This window comes from Zootermopsis nevadensis, unplaced genomic scaffold (assembly GCF_977971745.1).
Source record: "Zootermopsis nevadensis isolate Lab colony 2312 unplaced genomic scaffold, Znev_1.0 Znev_ptg000061l, whole genome shotgun sequence".
NCBI classification, from domain to species: Eukaryota; Metazoa; Arthropoda; class Insecta; order Blattodea; family Termopsidae; genus Zootermopsis; species Zootermopsis nevadensis.
The window spans coordinates 3,961,748-3,984,962 of NW_028259192.1; the positions used below are offsets into that span (position 1 = coordinate 3,961,748).

Genomic DNA, 23,215 nt, shown 5'->3' on the forward strand with positions numbered 1-23,215 from the left:
TACATTTGGAGTCAAAGGCAGTAGTTGACCTAATTTAAATTACATCTTTAACTAAAATTGCTTTAATTGAAATTGTGCTTTTTTAAATTAGGCATATGGAACAATTATTTATTTTAATCCGTCTTATCACAATATTTAAAATTTATTATAATTAAGATAATAAAATATCATTGATGTTCCATATCGATTGATCGATTTACATTTTGGAACATTTTACACTGCATGTTTCAGTTTTTATAAAACCATCATCAGGTGTAAAATATATCTAAGAACTTAAAACTCAAATGTGATTCCATTTGGTGATGTTTCATGCCATTTGTTTTTCAATTTTGGGCGAGGTGTTGTCTTTTCTTAAATTTTATCAGATGTACATATCGGTCCTAGATGTAGGAGTGATTGTTCCGATATGTCCAGAAGTACGACTGTCATCGTATAGGTGTGGGTCAATTGAACAATCACTCCTACATCTAGGACCGATATGTACATCTGATAAAATTTAAGAAAAGACAACACCTCGCCCAAAAATGAAAAACAAACGTAATGAAACATCACAAAATGGAATCATAATTGAGTTTTAAGTTCTTAGATATATTTTACACCTGATGATGGTTTTATAAAAACTGAAACATGTAGTGTAAAATGTTCCAAAAGGTAAATCGATCAATCGATATGGAACATCAATGATATTTTATTATCTTAATTATAAGAAATTTTAAATATTGTGATAAGACGGATTAAAATAAATAATTGTTAGAATATTCACAATATGACGCAATTACACTATCTTAGGCATATGGAAGTTATTCATATATATTGAGTCCCTTCTAACACATAAAACAAACTGGATTTATTGTAAGCACTAAGACGTCAAAAGTAATGGCAAGTCAAACTTATAAACACAGGGTTACTTTATTTCTTATTTTTTTCCACGTTGCCATAGGTTGCGGTGTTGGGTGAGTTCCCAAAGCGGCGAGGTACCCAGATGCGCTGATTGGATGTGACATTTCGTAGGAGTCTTCTGGGTACCTCCGGCCTCCGAAAATAAACTAGCCAGGGGATGAAAAGTTACGAGGGACACAGCCACAATATTTTGTCGACATGTGGCACTAGACTAATCAATTCTATAGACAGAAAAATTGGCTAGAACGAAATTAAAATTCACTGAAATTCTTTTTTTAAATGTTCCTTTGCATACTATCTTCTCTTCTGACAAAATTATGTCATGGGGTCAGCTGAATACCATACTAGCACGTCACCAAGAATAGTTTCAGAGAAATTCGGTTATACACAATGTTAACACAATGAAAAATACGTCAGTTTTCGACGTTTTATTATTAAAAAATAGCATACGAGGTGCGATCGGAAAGTTTCCAGCTAAAGGGAAGGAGATTTGAGACGATAGAAGAGATTCAGGCAGAATCGCAGATGGTGCTTGACAGGCTGACAAAGAAAGATTTCCAGGGATGCTTCCAGGCTTGGCAGCGGCGCTGGGATCGTTGTCTTCACTCCCAGGGGAACTACTTCGAGGGTGATGGATGAATTTAATACCTGAGATAAGTGTACGGGTTTTTATAGGCGCAGTCTTGAAACTTTCCGATCGCACCTCATACTGTTCTGTTCTGTTATCAAACTCTTCAGCAGTCTACCATCTAGTCTCGGAAATCTTATGAGAAAAATGCAAAATATAAAGTAGTGTTACTCATTTGGCTACGCTGATGAATTATGGTGTTTTAAAATAACTCATAATCTTTATAAGGGTTTTGTGTTTTATATTATTATTATTATTTAGTGTTCTGTCTGACGACAGGTCCATATGAACAGGATCCTTCCATCCTTTTCTCGGACTGGGACCTGTTCATATACGTTCTTGGCAGATGATCCAGAAGTGGTTTGCCATTGCCTTCTTCTGTGTGTGAATGGGATGCCACGGAGAAACCGGGGAAGCCCCCGGAGGAAAACTCCGTGTTGCCTAGACCACGGCCTTGCCCAACACAAGTTATAAATACTATAAGTTATCCTATGTGTATGGTTTAATATAATACTTACGTCAAACATTTATTGTAATGAAAGCGTTAATAGTCCGAATGACATTTGTCATTACGACAAACTAGTGAATCCATAAAATGTTTTAATATGTTTTAATATTTGTACTATGTAAGTGCACATAATGTTAGTTGCAATGAAGTTAATGTGTGTTGAAGCAAGAAAGTTTTTTTTGTTTCAACGATGCAGCTTAAATGATATGTGTGATGGCAGAAAAGATGTTCACAAGGGGAGACAAATGTTTCGTTGAAATGGGAGGAACAGTTGTGGCGGAAGAAATCCAAACACGTCGTTTGTCGGGACGTCTTCTCGATGAGCGACCGACTCACTGCTGACAGTTACCTCATCTGCCAACAGATGGTACAAGCGTCAAAGTCGATACGTTTCTTTTCTGTAAATATTACCATCCTTTCCCGAACTAAACTGAAAATTCCAGCCTGCTAACATCTTTGTAGCTGTATTAAAACGTTGTGAATTTAGTTTAAAAATGCAGTTTAATGATAATGTTAAAATAAGAGTCCTTCTTTAGTTTCTGATAGTCACTGAGTTAGTAAACACATCCTCATTTAATAGTTCACTCCCTTGTATACGTAGGTTCCTAAGTGGTTCTTCCTTTCCATATTTTTAGTTAAATTTTGTACGAATTTCTTATCTATCCTACATCTGTCACATAACCCGTCCGTATCATCATTATTGATAACGAGACCTGAAAGGTGAAATCAGTATCGGAATAGACAATTCGATATTTGCAAATTTTGAATTGTCAATAAAATATTACGTCAGATATCTTAATTAGTTAACTTTAGTTACCATCTATAGAATTCATGTGGTCTTAAAATCTGCTTTAAATATTTTCATCAAGACCAAAAAGGCTCGTGAGCTCTGTTGTGTAGTGGGAAAGTAATCATGGGGTCACAGGTCAAATCCTGGTCTAGTAAAGACACTTTTTTTCCTTTAAGCAGCCGCCATGTTTTATTTTACATTGTACGAAGAATTTCTGTTAAAAAGTTCTGTATTTTCGGAAAATTTATAACCAAGCGCACCTAATTGGCGCTAGTGTCGATCCCACCTCACGAGTTTCTATGTCCGCCATGTTGGTATCACCCATTTTTGAGAAAATGATGAGTACGATTCCCAGTGGCATAAATTCCATCACAAATTTCATCCAAATTCGTCCAGCGGATCTCGAGTTGAATGATGAAGACGGACAGACGGACATACGTGGCCAGCGCTACGTACAAAGAATGCAAAATAAAGATTGAATAAAAATTTACTTGGATATTATCCATCGTCTAGTAAATATAAAACGTAAAACGACGTTTCGGAGATGGGACTCTATCTCCGTCTTCAGGTTCCGGTCCGGAGATAGGGATTAGCTCTAGCTAGTGGGCCCAACTGTGTAGGAACCTGAAGACGGAGATAGAGTCCCAACTCCGAAACGTCGTTTTACGTTTTATATTTACTAGACGATGGATAATATCCAAGTAAATTTTTATTCAATTGACTCTTTACCATCGTCAAGAAGTTTTAGATTTGATACAAAATAAAGATGTAATATTAAAATTTAAAAGTAATTATGATCTTAAGCTAAGCACTACGCAAGAATTTCTAAGGAAATGGAGGTCTTCATTCTCAGCACAAGAAGGAGGTCAGTGGACAGTTTAAAACTCTGAAATTGAGTTATCGGAATGTTTGCGACGCACCAGAGCATATCAGGACTCCTTGGCAAGAAGGCAATGTTACGGCTTCTAATAATACTGGAAATAGGAAAATTATGTCATGGCTTCCGACGCGAAAGGCCGAGCGCTTGCACGAGATGGTCGGTTAGCAAGACGTGCAGAATTTCCGCGTCAGAAGTGCGTACTCCAGGTGTGTCATTGTAGGGGACCCAGCGTCACCTGCCCCTATTCTCTCAGAAATGCCAGACTGAGAGAATAAAAAATTCTGTCTGCCACTTGCATTTCTCTTAAACACAGCCTCTCAAAAACGTAGCAAAGTTTAATCAATTTAGAATTACAGTAGAAAACCAAAATTAGGTTACTTTTACGAAAGTTAAAGAATAGAAGATGTCTGTCTCCTGGGTTGTAGCGCCTTGTAGCCTGGTAGAAGTTCACCACAGTTTAAGAGGTCCATGCTGCCTCTATCATCAGGGCGCTCATCTCCCTGTTAATGAGATATCGGATTAGAAATCACAACAACACCAGGACAGCGGACATTAATTGATCCCAGATATATTTTATTCTGTGGCGTACGGGTCGCGTTATGGCGGAACAATCAAAGATTTGTTGCCAGACGAATATATTTATTGTAAAACATAAGAAATCCATTAGCCTGTTTTACTTTACTCATTACATATATTTATTTAAATTTAATAAATAATTTTTTAATATTGTTTTTTTTAAATATCACACCAATTTCTGCGCAGTGGACAGATTTAAATCAAAAACTTCTAGGGTTCTGGTGGCACAGTGATGTTTTTTTTTTCTTATTGGAAAGAAATGTTTTGAAATATCTATTATACCCGCATTTCAGCATATTTGCTGAATGTGGCGAGCACATTTTCTATTTCTTTATTTAAAAATACAAAGAATAAAGAATTATGCGTTAAAACCAAAATTTAGAAGAAATAAACACGTACTTGTGAACATGGTTACATTTGCTACAGAAAAGATACAAATCACATAACTAACTTAACCTCAGAGGATCTGAGGAAAAAATGTAAAATTGTGCTAGAATATCTGATAAATATTTAGGACTGCAAGAGTCTGATTACGTAGTCTATAAATTAAGGTTAAAATGCTAACAATTGAACATATACTATACACAAAAATACAGTAAAATTATTATTAAAATACATAATTATATGCACGTTAATATAACTTTAAATATGTATATAAAAGAACCTAAGTACAGCATTGTTTGCGTAGAGAAATCTACTGCCTAGTGTCTTCCTTAAACCTGTTCTGTCTAATAAGGGGTGAGTTGCAGCCGGTTCTACAATTGTTACAAGACAAGGGTGCATGTCTAGGAGTAACAAGGTCTGTCGTTCCGATCACCAGACAATTAAATCTGTATCACCTGCCCGACCAACAATGAGGTATGTCTCAGTTTCTTCCCACATTTCAGTCCTTCTAGCCGTGGGAAAGGCATTCTTTAATACAAAGATTTCATCTACGTGTCTGGACCTACGCTAAAAGTGTCGGACATAACCTAAAACTTTCGCATCGTCGCCATGTTTTTAATCGTAAATTTCTAAGTAATATTTCACATAGAATTTTTATTTACTACTATAATCTGATTCATATAAAATTTGAATTGGCCAGGGCTAACGTTTCATCAGTCGTCGCCGTCAAAACAAAAGCCTAATACAGATTCATGCGCACCTTTCTTAAAATCTGTTATGATACACAATTTTATAATTCGTTATTAAGTTTGTGCGTCCAACATATTGTTAGTAACGATTAAGGTAAATTGAAAAGTAGTATTGGTTTCAGATGTTACACATCTGTACCTGATTTTATTAAATTTCACCCACTGGTTCTTACGTTGAAACATGCAGACAGACAGACGTACGTATAGACACCATCAGTCCTGCATGATTTTAATTCGTACACAGGGCATAAGAACGCAGGATAAAGTAGAAATATTCATTAAAATAAATAACATAAAAAACAGGCAGAGGCAATAATTATAAATTGAAACCTGGACAAAAGAAATATTATGCATTAATTAATGAGCAATATAAAGATTGAAAATTGTCAGTATCATAGTATTTTATAATCAATAATTTTGCAACTTCCATTATAAGCATATAGTCGTCGAGTTGAAGGCTTAATCTTGAAAATACTTACTCTAAAAATAAATTTGTTACTAATTGGGTATCCTTTGCAAATATCCGTGCACTAATAAAAACGATAAAGGAAGGAAAAACTATTTTTGATCTTAAAATTTTACTGTGGGTTAGAACGTCAAGATTATGCAGCTCGTAATTATTATCTAAAAGCTTCAACGTAACTGAACATGTCTGCATAATTATTGCAACATAATCTAATAAAAGTGTGCTACAGTATAAATCTGGATGCTTTCCGTGGGCAGATAAAATCTTAAAATTTCAGACGATAATGAGTTGTATGTGTAAAAATGTTTTATTGGTCTTAGTTCTCAGATCTGAGACTAGTTTAACCAGGGGGTCAAATAGTTAGGGTTTTGTCCTTCCTTCGGAAACTGTAACATCCAGAAATTACCAGGATATGCTGGAAAGCTTTGTCTGCCCAGTTACAAGAACTGCAACCTTCTTCCAGCATAACTGTGCATCTCCACATAGGAGCTTCATTGTACGCGTAGCTCTTAATCAGCATTTCCCAAACCGATGGACTGGCCGCACTGGTCCCATATCTTGGCCGACCAGATCACCGGATATCACACCCTGCGATTTTTTCCCATAAAAGACTGCGCACCGAACTCCGGTGGCCGATATAAACGATTTTAAGATCAAAATCTGAGGTCCTGTTGAAGCAGTTGCATAGATAAATGGAACTTGAATATCGTTTGGACATTGTACGTGTGACAAATGGTGCTCATGTTGATGTCTGTAATGCTCAGAATAAACTTTGAGAGTTTCATTCGCAGATGGCTCTCAGACAGTGTGTCTATGTATTTTAATAAAGGGTTTATTTACGAGTAAATTTGTGAAGGTAATTTATATACACCCTGTATTTATGCGTCCTGGCCATAGCTCCACATAACTAACACTGTTCATTATTTTCCTGAATTTATTGTTTTTAGATTCAGGATTTATTCCCAACCTACATACAAAACTCAGTACCTTGCAATTTTTGTATGTTTCAACTCACATGTACCGGATTTTAATTGTTTAATGTCATCTATCCACATTTTAAGCCATTACTCAACAGGGTCTTTTTTTGTGACCAGTACAGTCTTTGAACACCCACCTCATCATTTCGAAGAGTTTACTGTTCATTTTCTTTGTGCTGATACCGAGGATTTTATCTCGTAAATTTAATTTTGCAGAATTTACTTTATAATAAAGAATGAATCACGATGTTGTAGTAAAGAATCTCTTTCTAAGTGTGAAAATTAATATCAACTTAAACGTAAAAGAAACTTCCAACCGTGTTCCGAATTGACACAAAATTCTTTATTTTTATTTGGTTATGACTTACGTAAGCTAATTTACATACCATCAGATAATAGGCGATTATTTTAAGAATGACTAATTGAAAAGGAAGTGGTCGTGGTCTAATTCGAGTTACTCTGCTGTAGTTTGCATATTATATTATATAAAAAACAGATATTTTACAAAACATCCGACAGTTACAATATCGAAATTAATGTAATAAGATTTTATTTGAGAGACAAATGACAAATACGCTTTTCCATACCTGATAAAGGACAACTGGAAGTTTAAACTCTCCTTTCAACGAATCGCTTACGATTAACATCACCTGTGGATGGGTAAATAAAACCTCAAGTCTTTGTTTTTTCTGGAATATTTTAATAACAGGCCAAGGGATATTTCATTGTATCAAAAGCAGATGTCGATTACAGCCTTTCGTATTTCTTGATGTCAGAATGAAAACGGTCCCTTCTTCTGGTATAACAACGGCGTGATTTGTGTCTACGAACTTCGACTTACCTTCTTCTGTTTCCCGCGTGTAACTATAACGCGGGAAATCTGAAGACGCGGATAACCGTTTCTCTGCGTCACCTGGTGAGGTCCCGACATCCATCATTGTAAGCCGTATTCAGTATTGAAATGGAAGGAGAATTTGAGCAGGGGAAGGGGAGGACTGAGGTTTTTCTGTATAGGACGAGAATCTTAGACTGCACATGTGTCTCTGCGTGTTTTCCATGTTTAGCCCGACGAAAAAGACAGAAAGAAAGGAAGAAAAGAATGAGAGAAGGAAAGGAGGAAAGTAAACTGTAGTCACAATAAAAACATAAAGCGAAATAAAAATAAAATAAATACGTGTGGCAAAATGAATTCCACGAAATTTGTCATTCTTAAGCTCAGTCCGTGTGTATTACCCGTAACTTTGTGTTTAATGTATTTACTCTGTAACAGACAGAAATGACCGTAAATAAATAAAGTTTACCAAAACTCTAAAACTATTTGAAAAAATTCTTGACCAGTCTCTGGACGGATTAATAGAATATGTTATGTTATTATATTCATATATTTACTGCAGTTTTTTAAAACTTTAAGCCATTTACACAAAATATTAAGAAAATCAGATGAAATAATTAAAAGATGGAGTAGTTTACAATTTCAGCATTGTTTTATAATTAAAATTATTTTGTGATAAAGTAGGAAGTATTAAATGGACTCACCGTTGTCGAGGTATATTTAAAAGTTCCGGAATTTCAAACGATTTCTGTTTATGTACGACTCGTAGTAATTTTAAGTGTGTTTGTAAAGACGTTACCATAACTGAGGACAATTTCTCTTTCTGAGATAAATTTTAATACACACTCTCCCATTTAAGACCTTCCCTTTCAGGTTTCCCGACAAAAATTTTCATTGCATTTATGTTTTCTCTCTTGCATGGCACGTACCCCGCCGATCTCACCCTCCTTGATTGTATCTTCCAAATAATGTTTCTTGAAGTGTACATTATGAAGCTTCTCATTATGTAATGTTTCCTAGCCCACTCTTTTTTCCTCATGCCCAAGCATTTTCAGCAAAATTCTGCTTCCAAATTCTGTTCTTCCCCCGGGTCTAGACAACAAATTAATATCCACGCAAAACAAAATTTCGAAACATCGTTTTTTTATATCTTAAAAGAGTAGTGTTTTAACAACATTTTCCTGCTTTGTATACAGAAGAATACAGAGTACATTTTATTATTATTATTAATGTGTAAAGTTTAAATTTCGAAAACCGCTTATTACTTCCGCTATAATAAAATCTAACATTAAAACGAAATAGTTTTATTTCCTTTATGTTGTTGCCTAAGTCGTTCGAGTTAAAATCTTTTTCTAGTCGTGATATCGACGTCTTATCAGCAACATATCCACAGCAAAACAAGTTTATTTCTTTCCACCAGGAATACATCCGCGATGTAGGTTTCGAGGTTTTCACGGCGGTGAGTCTGAAGATGAGAGTCTTCTCGGTTGTTGCATTCCGTAAAAAGTAAAGTAAAGTTTGTCCCACTATACGCCATGTAGGCGTTTGGGGTGAGTGGAGGTATAGCTCCTCTCTTCCTTGACCTCTGCACTAGGTGGGGGTGAGTGGTCAGCATCACGCCCCGGCCGGCTTTACCCCCAGGAAAGGACCCCGGTACCCATTGTAGAGGAGGCTGGGTGGGCCCCAGAGCCGGTCTGGACGCAGACGCTAGAGGAAAAATCCTCTGCCCCCGTTGGGGATCGAACCCCGGTCGTCCAGTCCGTAGCTAGTCACTATACTGACTGAGCTATCCCGGCTCATTGTTGCATTCCGTAGTCTGGTATAAATTTACCGACGTTTCAGAGGTCTTTGCTGCCTCCATCATTAGGACGATGAGTCACTCACACACTTTGACGTCACGAACTTTGGGATCACGTGTTTTAATCCAGCTCGGGACAAGCATATGATATTAACGTTTTCTGTAGATTGAGAGAGACCTGGCAAAGATTCGAACCTGGACATAAAGAAGTCGTACGGAATATCCATCAGCCTAAATGAAACCAAAACATTTGTTAGGCCTAACTAAAGATAATAGAATAGTATTACTAAGAATAAAATGGATTAATTTAATACAGTTAAAATTAATGAAATTATAACGCTCTCTGACAGAGTACCATCATATTTATTATTATATTTATTTATTTGGTGTTCTGTCTGACGACAGGTCCATATGAACAGGATCCTTCCATCCTTTTCTCGGACTGGGACCTGTTCATATACGTTCTTGGCAGATGATCCAGAAGTGGTTTGCCATTGCCTTCTTCTGTGTGTGAATGGAGTAATTGTTGGGATGCCACGGAGGAAAACTCCGTGTTGCCTAGACCACGGCCTTGCCCAACACAAGTTATAAATTCGGGCACCGCCGGGAATCGAACCCGAGACCCCAGGATTACAAGGCCAGCGTTCTAACCGCTAGACCACCATGGCGGTCCACCATCATATTATGTACACAAAAACGTGTAAATTGTCCTTTAACGGAATTTGTTGTATGAACTACGTAGAGGGACAATTTATGCTTCCAAACGTGCCTAATACTCGCCGGTGGCCAGGAGACAGTGTTTTGTTTGCCGCCCGCATGTAGCCACATAAGCCCGCATCTAAGAGCAAGTGGTTGGTTGGACGAATAAATCATTTTTGAGAAGCTGAAGTCGCTCATTGGTCCAGATCGTTTCCGCCAGAACCAGAAGGTTAATTATCGTGTTTACAAAATCCGCGCGTGGAACAAACTATAAAACTAATTTTAAATTTGATATTGGCCATTGTCTGAGGTATATTTTACATAGGCCTTACCGACGTTTCGGGAGTTAGCATTAGTCCTGTACTCAGATGATTTTCGTTATACTGATCAACTTAGTGGCGACTGTTGGGATCGATCTCTGGACATTTTTAAAACTAGACTAGTGGACCCATCCTAACTAGTTTTCTATTTTTATCCACCTACACTTGATTCGTAGTAGTTTAAAAACATTCAATCAGTCATTAAAATATTGACCTTTAGAGTCAACGTTTGGTCTTATGCGGAGTTTTCTGACGTAATTTCATCTGTCCGCACTTATCTTAGGCGACTATGATACTTTGCTGTACAATAGCATTCATTTATAAGTTACAAAATTCCAAATGCGTCCTGATTGTGAGAGTAAAATTTGAAATACGTCAGAAAGTGAAAATTTATATTTTAATGACGAGGCCTACATGATAAGATTATTATTTGGATAACAGTAGAGTTTTCAGGTTCTCACTGCCGCGAATATGCAGATGACTGTGTTCTGTAATGTTGCAGGTTGTAGTCTAGTACACGTTCACCGACGTTTCAGAGGTGCTTTTTGCCTTCATCAGCCCTCATAACGTTAAAAAATGAAGGTAGTAAGAACCTCTGAAACGTCAGTGAACGTCTATTGGATTTCACGACGCAACATCCCACAAGGGATATGTCTTTATTCGGTAACAGTTTAGTAATTTGTAGGTTTTAGGAAAGTATGGATAGTGACTTTTACGAAATTAAGTCAAAATATAAATTTATATTTTTGATTTTTTGTGGGTTAAATTTATTAAAACAAATAAATGATCATTGATCATTCTATAATTCGGATCGAAGTATTTTTGGAGTGGCTGAAGAAACCCTTTCAGTACCGTGATCAGAAATACAGGTTTAGAAATTCGTGCGAAATTTTAAGTATTAGGTAGTTATAAACCAAAATTATATTTGTGTTTCCAGGATTCGATTTAATTTAAACTAGTTTAAATAGGAGTGTTGCGCGGTTTAAACAAACAATGGGAGTAAATTTGAGCGTTTATCCAGTTGTGTTTCCGTGGGAGAACTCACGGCTGTCCGACACAACTTCTGGACAGGGATCTCTTCTCCACTGGACCAAAACTTGATTGTCCGTCTCATTCTAACATCAACACCGGTTTTTTCCTTCTGTTTTGTCCTATCCTCTCCCCTCTGCTGCTCGCGGTGTGTCGGTCGAAGGGCAAGGTAAGCCATTACCAGGTAGACTGGCACGCAAGGCGAGGCAGTGCGCAGTGCTCGAACGTTGAGTGCTGCTATGAAGTGTGTCCAAGAGCTGAGGCAGTTGCTGGATTAACATCAAGTGCACAAACTGTAAGTCGCCTGTGGCACTGTTTTGTTTCTCGTTTGTGACGTGGGATAGAAAATTTCTGAAATTTGACTGCTATTTTAATCAAGCAGAAAATATATTAAGAAGACGAATCAAAGAGAAAACTAAGTATTTTTATATCTCATCTTCGGAATGCAGGAAAAAATCACTACAGCCTTTGGACGTGGGGACAAAATTTCTAATATTTGAGAACGACAAATTATTTTATTGTTACAAAGCCAGTGATGTTTATTTAGCTGATGTAGAATACTAGACGTGAGTATATGGAAAATGTTGACTACACTTTAGAGATCCGTTTACAGGTTAGGAATATCACATAACTTTTCAAAGCTGAGTGTTTATTCGTGAGACAGATTTCGCAGACAATCGGATTGCATCAATAAACGAATAGATCTAAATATGTAGGACATTTCTCAAACAGTTAAGGAAGATTGGATTCTATGTTTGTGATCGATTCTGTAACACCTGTTCATGAATTCTTACAACTCCACTAGATGTCATATAATCTAATTATGGTCTAGATGATTGTTACATTTGAAAGGTAAATTTGTCATTTCTCAGGCTGTTGCTGGATCTTCCCGTCCCCTCCTCTACCTGCCAGGGCCACTGTATAATTAGTTTCCAAAACACTCGGCAGAGGCAGAACAGGTTTCTCCAACGACATTGGGGTCTGTCTGCTGCCTGCGAGCCTACACAATTCGCTCTGTAGAAATTCAAATTCTGCATATGTTTTATAATGTAATTGAGTTCGTTACATGAATTACATTTTCTCTTTTCAGAATTACAATATAATTGAATACATTAGTAATAAGATGGTATTTTACTAATATTCATTTAACCTTTATGTTATTTACATTACAGACTGATATAAACACAACAAAAACGTTCACCCACACTAAAGTCACATTGAGCATGATGTATATATACAGAACATCGAGTGTGTTATTAAAAATGGAATAAAAATCTGAAAAAGAACATCGTTTGATATCTGGTAAAAATCTAATAAAAATGCAAGCTAGCATAATGTATGAAAATTGTATTTGAATTATTTATCGTTTTGAAGCTTTATATAATTATATACACCTGAGGATAGTTCTTTTAGGAACTGAAACATGTCGTGAAACATGAAAAATGATGGTCTAATGTAAATCGAATATTTCGATAAAGGACATCATTTAATATTTTAAATATTTTAAATGTTAATTATTGTAATATTTTAATATTTAATAAGAATTTATTGCGATTATACGGACAAAATTTAATATATACATTAGTAATGTATAACTAGATTATATAGGTGTTGTCAGTTATTGCACGTGTTTATACCTGAATTGCTTCACGAATTTCAGGAAATCGGTAAAAGATGCTCGACGATAGAGTTTCTGGAAAACACACATACTAAGCGCAAGAACTTTAATTATATGTTCAGGAATCCTTCTTGAGAAGCTGATAGTCGCTCAGCTAGTGAAGAACTTTTATAGAACCTAATGTTTCATAATTGTGTCCCCAGTAACCCACTACTGGACCTTATCATAAGCTATATCAATCCGGTTCACAACTCACGATATTTCTTTACTGTTAATTTTAATGTTTTTCGTTTATACGTCTGGGTTACGTTTCCTAAATGTACGCTTTACTTCAGGTTTCCCTATTAAAATATAATATGCATTTACCATCTACCCCATGAGTGTTATGTTCCGCCTTCAGGCTTAAGGCGATATTTCTGCGTCCGTATGTTGTTTGTTTATACGAACTTCGTGGTGTAGGAGCTAGCACGTAGTTTGAGTCTGGTCCTTGAGAACGGCTATCCCTGCCTGTGATTGCTCACGAGTTTTCTCTATGAAGGAAACTTACGTCATTTCAGCCTCACATATTTTCACAGACCGCCGTTTATTATTTTCGACGTGTTACAGATCCTGGAATCGACTTAGTGTCATTAGATAAACCACGAAAAGGAATTGGTCACAATTGACTCTCGTATAAATCTCGGAGGCTGCAATACTACCCACCATTCATCTGTTTTGAAGCATCATTCTATTTGTATTTGTGCTTTAATATAGTACACACTCCGTCTAGTTGTTTTAGTAGTCGTTTGCATTTTGAGATTTTTTCCTTCTAAATTTAATGTTCCTTCTTTCTTCATGTTTCAATTCATCTTTTGAATTTTTTCGAAATATTTTTTCGTAACGAGCTGCAGCAATTTATGAGCATATGGGGATAATTAAAAATGTCCAAAATATGTTTTCGCTTACGAAAATTATTAAAACAGGGAAAAGATTATCCGATGTTGTGGTGTAAGAGACGGATAAAACCTGTGTGTGTTGGTTACCTACCTCACTTCAATCATGAAGACGTTCTAACCGTTGGAAAATAACCAGAATATTGAAGATTTCTGTCTTCTGGGTTGTTGCGCTGTGTAGTCTGGTCGATATTAACCAACGTTTCAGAGGTCATACTGCCTCCATCATCAGGGCGATGAGTATGAAGATTTCTGTCTTCTGGGTTGTTGCGCTGTGTAGTCTGGTCGATGTTAACCAACGTTTCAGAGGTCATACTGCCTCCATCATCAGGGCGATGAGTATGAAGATTTCTGTCTTCTGGGTTGTTGCGCTGTGTAGTCTGGTCGATGTTAACCAACGTTTCAGAGGTCATACTGCCTCCATCATCAGGGCGATGAGTATGAAGATTTCTGTCTTCTGGGTTGTTGCGCTGTGTAGTCTGGTAGATGTTTACCAACGTTTCGGAGGTCATCGCCCTAATGACGGGGGCAGCATGACCTCTGAAACGTTGGTTAACATCGACCAGACTACACAGCGCAACAACCCAGAAGACAGAAATCTTCATACTCGCCGCTGTGAAAACCTCAAATCTTATAACCAGAAGATTGCACGTCGCAAGATCTCTGAAGACTACAATCTGAACTGACGCTGTCGTGGAGAACTTAATACCTTTTAAGTTTAAATTTCTATTTGATAAGTTCACCTCCTGCTGCAGCCCTACGCATAAAATTTCACACCACTTAAACACTAAACCTCTGCGCGCATTAACTGGTTTCAGAAAATTGCTGGGAAAAATACCATTGACCACATAAACATTGTAATTAATATCCTCTTAGGTGTCAGATTGCTGGAAGTAATGGTTCTTTGCTCAGAAGTTTGAAGGGACACGCTGTTTAATGGCATCTTATCCCCTCTTCTTACTAACTGAATGACTCTTTGTCACCAGCATTTCAGTAGGCTCCATGCAGCGATGTGTTGTGTGAAAGCGGTGTAACATTTGAGATGCATCGTCTCTGTTGTAAATACATTGTTAGACAAGAGAGAGTGGAAAAACCAAAGAAATTAGATTAGTACATGAGTTGTGAGAACTCTTGTAGCTGAATTAATCTGTTGTGTGTTGTTACTTAAACAGCTGAGTAAGATGGATGTTGGATATTTTGGAAGAGGCTAACAGGTCTAATTAAAAAAATGCCTATATTTTATAGTATTAAAAATATATTAAAATTAGCCGTCAATCACAATATAATATTAATAAAAGATTAAAATATCATTTTACGTTCCCTATCGAGTATTCGATTTACAAATGGAACATACACTACATGTTTCGGCTATATATAGCCATCATCGGGTGTTATGTATTTAAACTTATCACTGAATTACTGATTTTTTACTGATTTTTTGTCTTCATTTTTCTTATGATGTTCTTGTCCTTTATATTTGTTTCTTCATTCGTTGACCTGTGATACTACAACGAATGAAGAAACAAATATAAAGGACAAGAACATCATAAGAAAAATGAAGACAAAAAATCAGTAATTCAGTGATAAGTTTATATACATAACACCCGGTGATGGCTATATATAGCCGAAACATGTAGTGTATGTTCCATTTGTAAATCGAATACTCGATAGGGAACGTAAAATGATATTTTAATCTTTTATTAATATTATATTGTGATTGACGGCTAATTTTAATATATTTTTAATACTATATAAATCACAATATGACGCATCTACAATAGCCTATATTTTATTTTAAAGTCAATAATTCATACTTTTGATTTTCGACACTGTCTTCATGAGTAGTGGAACAACGCTTATAAATGTTTATCCGTTGGGGTTAACACTGATACGATCTAATATGTTGTATTGGTAAAATGTATGTCGTGATGTGCTGTGTAGCTTGCAATCCAAAGCTCCATGGAGCAGAGTCCTTGAGATGTGCTTATTTACGAGGTGCGATCGGAAAGTTTCAAGACTGTGTCAATAGAGGGCGAACCGGATGTAGTACGAGCTTCTGCCTTTAGGGGGTGCGGCCTACATTCATAGTGAATCAGTGTGCCAGCCGGCATAATCGAATCAGCATTTGTTTCTTAGTTACGGGCGTTTTGGTAGTGCATTACACCGACCCTCCTGCGAGTTCGGAATGGCGTGTGCATCAAATTTTGCCAAAGACTCGCCAAAACGGCTACGGAAACCTATGAAATGCTAAAGCAAGCATTTGGGGAGTCCGCAATGGGTCGTGCACAAACTTTTGTGTGGCATTCACGTTTTAAAAATGGATTTTGTTCATCTACTAAGTCCTTTTGTATAAAGAAAATTAAGACGTTTCGGAAATTTTTTTCTACTTTTGTCGTCAGCTGATCGATAGGAGGACAAACACCTGTCTTTTTAGGACCCCTGGTCTAATTAATCCTACCAACTTCATAAAGTTTATTTTTCCTTCTAGACAATAAATTCTCTGCATTTTACATAACCCCGAGGTTGCTGTTAGTTCTGACCGAAGCCAGTTACATGCAGTTTACAATCTCTCAAACTATTTCTCTAGGATGTTTAATAGTGTCCTTTCTACACCTAGGTCGTATAAATGGTCTCTTCCTATCCAACTTACCTATCAAAACTTTGTATTTATTTATCACTTTTTTACATGTTGTTCTTATCCCCCTCCTCTTCGATTTACTCTTCCTAATAATATTTGGAGAAATTTACAAATCGTACAGCTGTCCATTACGTAATTTTCTCTGTCCAATTGCTTCCCTTGTTTGATATATAAATATCGTCCTCGGAACTTCGTATCCAAGAACCCTCAATCTATGTTCTGTAATATAAGTCAGCGTTGATTTTGCAATTTAAAAAAAAAACAAAATTTGGCACGATACCCATTAAATCGAATCATGTGGACGCAATATATATAAATCCTGTGTGTTTGATTGAATATGACGAAAGAACCATGGGTCAAATTTGACAGGTTCTTAACTAGAAGAAATAAATAAATAAAAGTTTGTACTAGTATTTTACTCTCGTGATTAAAAAACGAATTCTCACGCTGAAAAATATTTACTGATTCATGTAGCATTTGAGGTTCTCTTGGTAATGGGTACAAAGATGGCTGTCTTCTGGGTTGTTGCACCGTGTAGTCTGGTAGATGTCCACAGACCGCGCAACAACCCAGAAGATAGGAATCTACTGATTCATGTGTCGTATAACCTACGTAAATTCACTTCGAGGACACTGAGTTTATAATAAAATAAGATTAGATTCGCTGTGGAAGGAGTGTAATAATATAGAAGCCCACTTAATTTTTTCTCTTTTCTTAATTCAACTTAACCTGCCATAAGTTTCATGTATAAGAGAATTGCACGTAACTTCTCATTTAAAGATTTCTCGATGAATGTGTTCTGTACTGACATTGAAGTCTCCGTGCGTCTCTCTCTAATTGTGCGGTTACTTCAAACCACTTTAGGTTTATGATCTAGAAGTAGCCGCCTGCAGAACGTGCCAAAAAGATTACGAGCCATACAAACTGTCTAGAATAAAGAGAACAAGTCGAGGTAGTTGGATGCACCACGTAACTTGCACCTGGTCTCCGTTCCCTCTGCACTATGAGGAATACGCAACCTTCGTACGCACAGTTTCATTCAATGAAAAAATATAATGAAAACGACGTTATAGAAATAAAGAAAGAAGTATAATTTTGCAAGGAAAGTAAGCGAGGGCAAGGAAGGAATAGAAAGAATGGTGTGTAGGGAGGGTGAGGGAAAGGACGAGGGATTTCTGAACTGGTCCGGAAGATCGGAACTGGAGCAGTGTAGCTGCAGGGGTTGGAGTTTATGTAAAGACAAGAATGGAAGAAACGTAAAAGAGGGGATCTGCCCTTTAACATTTGTCTTTTTTGTGATGCGTGCTACGTACACGGAGAAAAAGGACGGTTCTTCAATATGCGCATTGCTATACCTGTATCTTAATTCATGGGAACTCGGTTAATCGCAACACCACATTACGTGGTGCTTTTTCTATCAAATTAATTTCTCACGTTCGCGTGGTAAAGCTTATATATATTTTGAAGCGCGGTTCATGTATTTTTGAAAGCATTTATGTGATATCTACACGTTACAGTAACTTAATTAAATTCTCTCTTAACCTGACATGTCACTTAACTGTAACTACTTGTTATAAAGTATGAATCCTTACAGTGTAGCTAACAATGTTGATTTAGGATTAATACTCTTACTAACCTAGAGCCTAATTTCTGCTCGCTGTCTTATGGTCAAATATATTGTGTTTGGTTTCCTCTCGAATTTAAGAGCTTTTGGTACTCTGTATCTACGAGTATATGACAATATATGGGCCTGAATGTTTATGGGGAATATTTTATAATTTTAGTTTGAAGGTGAACTGAAGAAACTCACTGAATTCTTAATATAATTTTCTCGACAATCAAACAAGTGATCACTTTCTGGAGTTCAAAGATGGGCAATAAGTTATGAAAAATTACCTTAATATTTATTTGACAGCCTGTAGTAATAGTTACAATAATTAATCTCTCGTTTTTCTCGTTGAAAACAGCTGCATAATTCCCGGTATTAATCAGAGTAAATTTACAGTACTTTGTACATCAACATTTCTAGTGAGTTTGAAAACTCAGTTTGGAATTTTGCATGTGCAAAAACTGAGCTTTTTTCAGTAGTCAATAATTCAGTTTCTTAACGAGGCAGTTTCCCCCCCCCCCCCCCAGTATAATGTATAATGTGATCGCTTCTGAACGACCAAACTTAATAATTACTATAACATATTTCGCACAATTTAATATTAAATTCGTTGCGTTAAGCCTTTAGAAAGTCTGCATATCCATCTTCAGGATGGAGACTTTATTTTCGTCGTTAATTACTGTGCCTACAAAATTACAAGCTTATGAACCAGGACACGCAATCCTCATTTTTATCGCCATAAAAATTGTATACAACATTTAGTATAAATTTTGGTATAAAGAACCCTTTTGAAGGGTTTATTTTATTATTGTACTTTATATGAGGGATCTAGGTGTCTGTTTTTCAAACTAGCTAGATACTTATTTTTAAGGCATTTTATTGTTTAAAGGAACGGCGGAATTTTACAGATACGAGCGATGTTGAAGGGACACGCTGCTGATGTATGTGGTTTTGTCTTAAGAAAGATTAAAGCTGAAGACCTGGCATTATTATAACCTGATATGTATCCTCCTTGACGCAACAAGCAGCCATCCACCTGCCTTTGGTCTTTACCCCAGCTGAAGAAACTTAAAGTCCCATACAACGATTGTTCGTGTGGTACTTGTCTGTGCCATTCCTCGTTACTCCATGAACCTGTGACCGTCACCGTTATATTTTTTCACCTTCGTAATTAATTTTGAGATTTGGAATTATTCGGATATTTCCTAGGACTTTTTGGGCAGGGTTCCATATCAAGGACATCACCTTCACAGTGAAACACATCATTGTAAAATTCAGACTTGCATACCATCCATGCGCTCACCGGGAATTGAAACAGCTTTTGCAGTTTTCGTAAAGAACCACTCCACATGCGATTTGTGCAATGCGGTCAGAGAGATCTGCTTAAAATTACTTTAAATGTAAGTAATCCTAAGGGATAATTGTTAGTTCACAACTTCAGTCCATTAAGTAACAAGAATATGCATGTGCAAGACACCTCCAGTAGGGAGACCTTAAGTCTCGACTGTTTTCCTTTACAAAGATGGAGTCGTCTAAAGTTTTACGGCCGGTTCTCTACGTCCATGCATATAAAGCAATAGATACATTAATGAAGGAGCTGCTCATCAAACTGTTTTGTAACCATCGTGACCCCTTTTTTACCTGCGAGATCTTTTTGTTGTCGGGGTTGTGAGAGCGATACGAGCCAGACCGAAGACTGAATGCAAGAGTGACCTAATAACCGATAACAAATTCTCCTGTCAAGTGCAGAATGAAAATGACATGTAAGTTTGTCCCACTATACGCCATGTAGGCGTTTGGGGTGAGAGGAGGTATAGCTCCTCTCTTCCTTGACCTCGGCACTAGATGGGGGTGAGTGGTCAGCATCACGCCCCGGCCGGCTTTACCCCCGGGAAAGGGGGGCGTGATGCTGACCACTCACCCCCATCTAGTGCCGAGGTCAAGGAAGAGAGGAGCTATACCTCCACTCACCCCAAACGCCTACATGGCGTACAGTGGGACAAACTTTACTTTACTGAAAATGACATGTAACATTATTAATTTATTAAACTAGGCCAGTGACTTTCTACCTGTATTCTGCGATGACTTTTCAGGTGTTTGATGATTATTTCATTTTATAGTTGATTTCAATATGAGTTCCAACTTAAATTTATTTATAACAATATCTAAAATTATATAAGGGATTGTAAAGTAATAAGACAGACATTAAAACTTTTAAAAATAAATAATGAAGGAAAACGCTTAGTAATAGTAGGAATTAGCAAAAAGTATAAAAAATGATTATTATTTATTTAGTGTTCTGTCTGACGACAGGTCCATTATTCTGTCCAAAAAGAGTTCCCCAGTTTTCCCTATTCTCAGCTTCTCGTTTTAAATCCAAGCTGATATATCTGCAAAATGAGTGATTTATATACATTAAATATAAAATTATCATGGTTTGGACATATTCACAAAAATGAAACCTGAAATTTGTGTATTTTAGTGGAAAAACCTGTTAGAAAGACCGACGCTTTGAGCTCGTAAGAGGTAGGCCTATAAGTACAGCAAGTTCTTCGTGGGCCTACGGAATAAGACTTGAAGGCTTATAAGGATCTGGAAACAAACTTTCATTCTCACTTTGCTGTATTTCAAAACTTCCGTCCACGAAGTTACACGCATGCTAACAATGTTACTGTCAGTTGTGAAAACATGAATCTTATTTTCAAATATTAATTGTTTGTACGAACTTACTGAAGACAATAAAACTATATACAAATTAATGTGTGGCAGTGAAGTCGCTATTTAGGCACAGTCACCCTCTTCGATATTTGCTTTGTATTCGACAGAAACTCTTAAGCAAGGCCACAAACTAAGGAAAATGATAATATCAGAAGCTGTGGTTAAAAGAAATAACATGGTCCTTCCAACAAATTTTGTTCTGTCCGCATTAAATAGAAATTTATAGCATTGTAAAGTACAAAAAAAATCGCATTGTATTTATTGACGGTAAGAAAAATACGCTTTCATATTTGTTCGTTATTTTTGTATAAGTATCCGTTAGGTTTAAAGCACTTGACTATTTTTATCTTAAGGGATATTTTCTTACATTTTGCCTGCCCCACTGTCACTTTTAAATCTGCTTCATTTCCTCTCTCAAACACTGGAAAGAACTTTAGGAAGTGTTTACATCCAGCCTTGAGTAACTTTACATTCTAACAATATTGAAATACGAAAATGGCTGGCTTCTGTGTTGTCTGGTAAAAGTTTGTCAGTGTTTCAAAGGTCCTTGCTGCCTTCAGCATCAGGGCAATGAGAAATAAATCTTATAGAAATATAAACAAGTAATACCAGGAATGTTCTGAAGCAACATTTTTCTAAAAAGTCGAGGGATTTGGGTAAAATTAAAATATGGAAAGCAGAGGTTAAACTCCACTTATTCTGGCCCTCTGTACTGGACACGAAATCCCACTCTTGACACTAACAATAAAACTAAAATGATCTATATTGACTAAGTTCCTCTGTTAGCAGATGAACCCACGGATTGCAGTGTAAACTTAGTCTGAAGGAAAGAAGATCTAAGTGTAAATGTAAGGATAATATTAAAATTGATCGTAAAGAAATATTGTAGGAAGATGCTTACTGGATTTTTATGGCTCTCGATAGGGACCTTCAGCGGCGGTAATGAACCCTGGGTTCCATAAAAGGCAGGGCATTTCTTGACAAGCTGAATGATTATGAATTTACATCGAAACCTCTGTTTTATGAAGTTAGTAAGTTGTCTAAAATTTGAGTAGTAGCCTACCTGACTGTCCAGTGCAACTTGCGAAATGAAGCATGTGTCACTCATGTACTGAATGATTGCCCTGAACGTTGCTAAGAGACGCGCAAGAAGTTGCTTTGCATCACTCTGGTTACACAAAGAACTGCCGTGCCAGCTTTATGCCCCGAACGGATTCAAGAACGTGTCATGACCAACTTCTGCAGCTGCTTATGAACATTATTAATGTTAATGCATAAATACTCTGTCCAAGGGCGCAAGATTTTAAGAACTCACTAGCTAACTTAACAGTACGAAGAAGTCGGTGATGTTGAAAGCTTTCTGCCTCGTAAGGACTCTGAAGGTGTCCTCGTACAATCCCACATTGAATTCTACCCTGAACCTCTTGAATTTGACATAAACTTACGCCCTGTTTATTAATATATATTTTAATATTATTTTCCCACCAGTTCTAGATATCCCAAGTGACAACTTATATTAAGATTTGCCAAGCAAAATTATGAATGCATTTATATCTCACATTCGTGCCATATGTTCTACCAATCTAATTCCCATCTATTTATCAAAATAAATATTATTCGTGGAAGAATTTAATATATTAATTTTCGTGTTGGTTTCGATATCAAAGGCCCAAATATTATTTTAGGTGTTAGACCTAATACGTAAACTAGTTTTTAAACAGAGGATCGTTCATGTGGATCTTTAAAATGTTTTACTGTTAAAAAAAACATCCCTCACATTCATTTTCTTTGAATATCCATAATACGTTACCTGCTGGTTCAGTTTTTGGCAGACACAAGGATGTCAAATGCCAACGCCCAGGCTGATGTCATCCCATCCCGTCTTCTGTTCACTAGATACCGCGAGGGTAAGCTAAACGGTCCGACAGCTTTGCTTCTATAAGAGGATGCCCAGCGAATGCTGGGTGAGCCACAGAGCATGAAATTATCCATCCGGGAAACAAATCCCGGTTGTCTTTATTGTAATCACTTACTGGTATGTTGTATCCTGGGTTAGATGGTCGTGCGGAAACTAATTTGTATCTAACTAAACATTGTGAATGCTTGAAAAGAAAGTGATAGGGAAAATATTTGGACCTAAGGCTGGAGAAACAACGAACTAAGG

At 36.7% G+C, this 23,215-nt stretch overlaps 2 protein-coding genes across 3 annotated transcripts in view; one reads left to right on the forward strand and one right to left on the reverse strand.

The window, feature by feature from the left end:
- The window catches only part of PsGEF (Protostome-specific GEF), a 194,187-nt gene that overhangs the window by 57,327 nt on the left and 113,645 nt on the right, over positions 1-23,215 (forward strand). Inside the window, exon 1 of one of the 2 annotated variants that reach the window (XM_087340637.1) lies at positions 11,694-11,831. The exons of the other annotated variant lie outside the window; for it this stretch is intronic. The gene's annotated coding sequence lies outside the window, so the exon portion shown is untranslated. Of the gene's footprint in view, positions 1-11,693; positions 11,832-23,215 lie in introns of those variants that run through there. 2 annotated transcript variants of the gene reach the window in all.
- Positions 1-23,215, reverse strand: part of LOC110838375 (lipase 1) — a 113,060-nt gene that overhangs the window by 25,531 nt on the left and 64,314 nt on the right. The window lies entirely within an intron of this gene.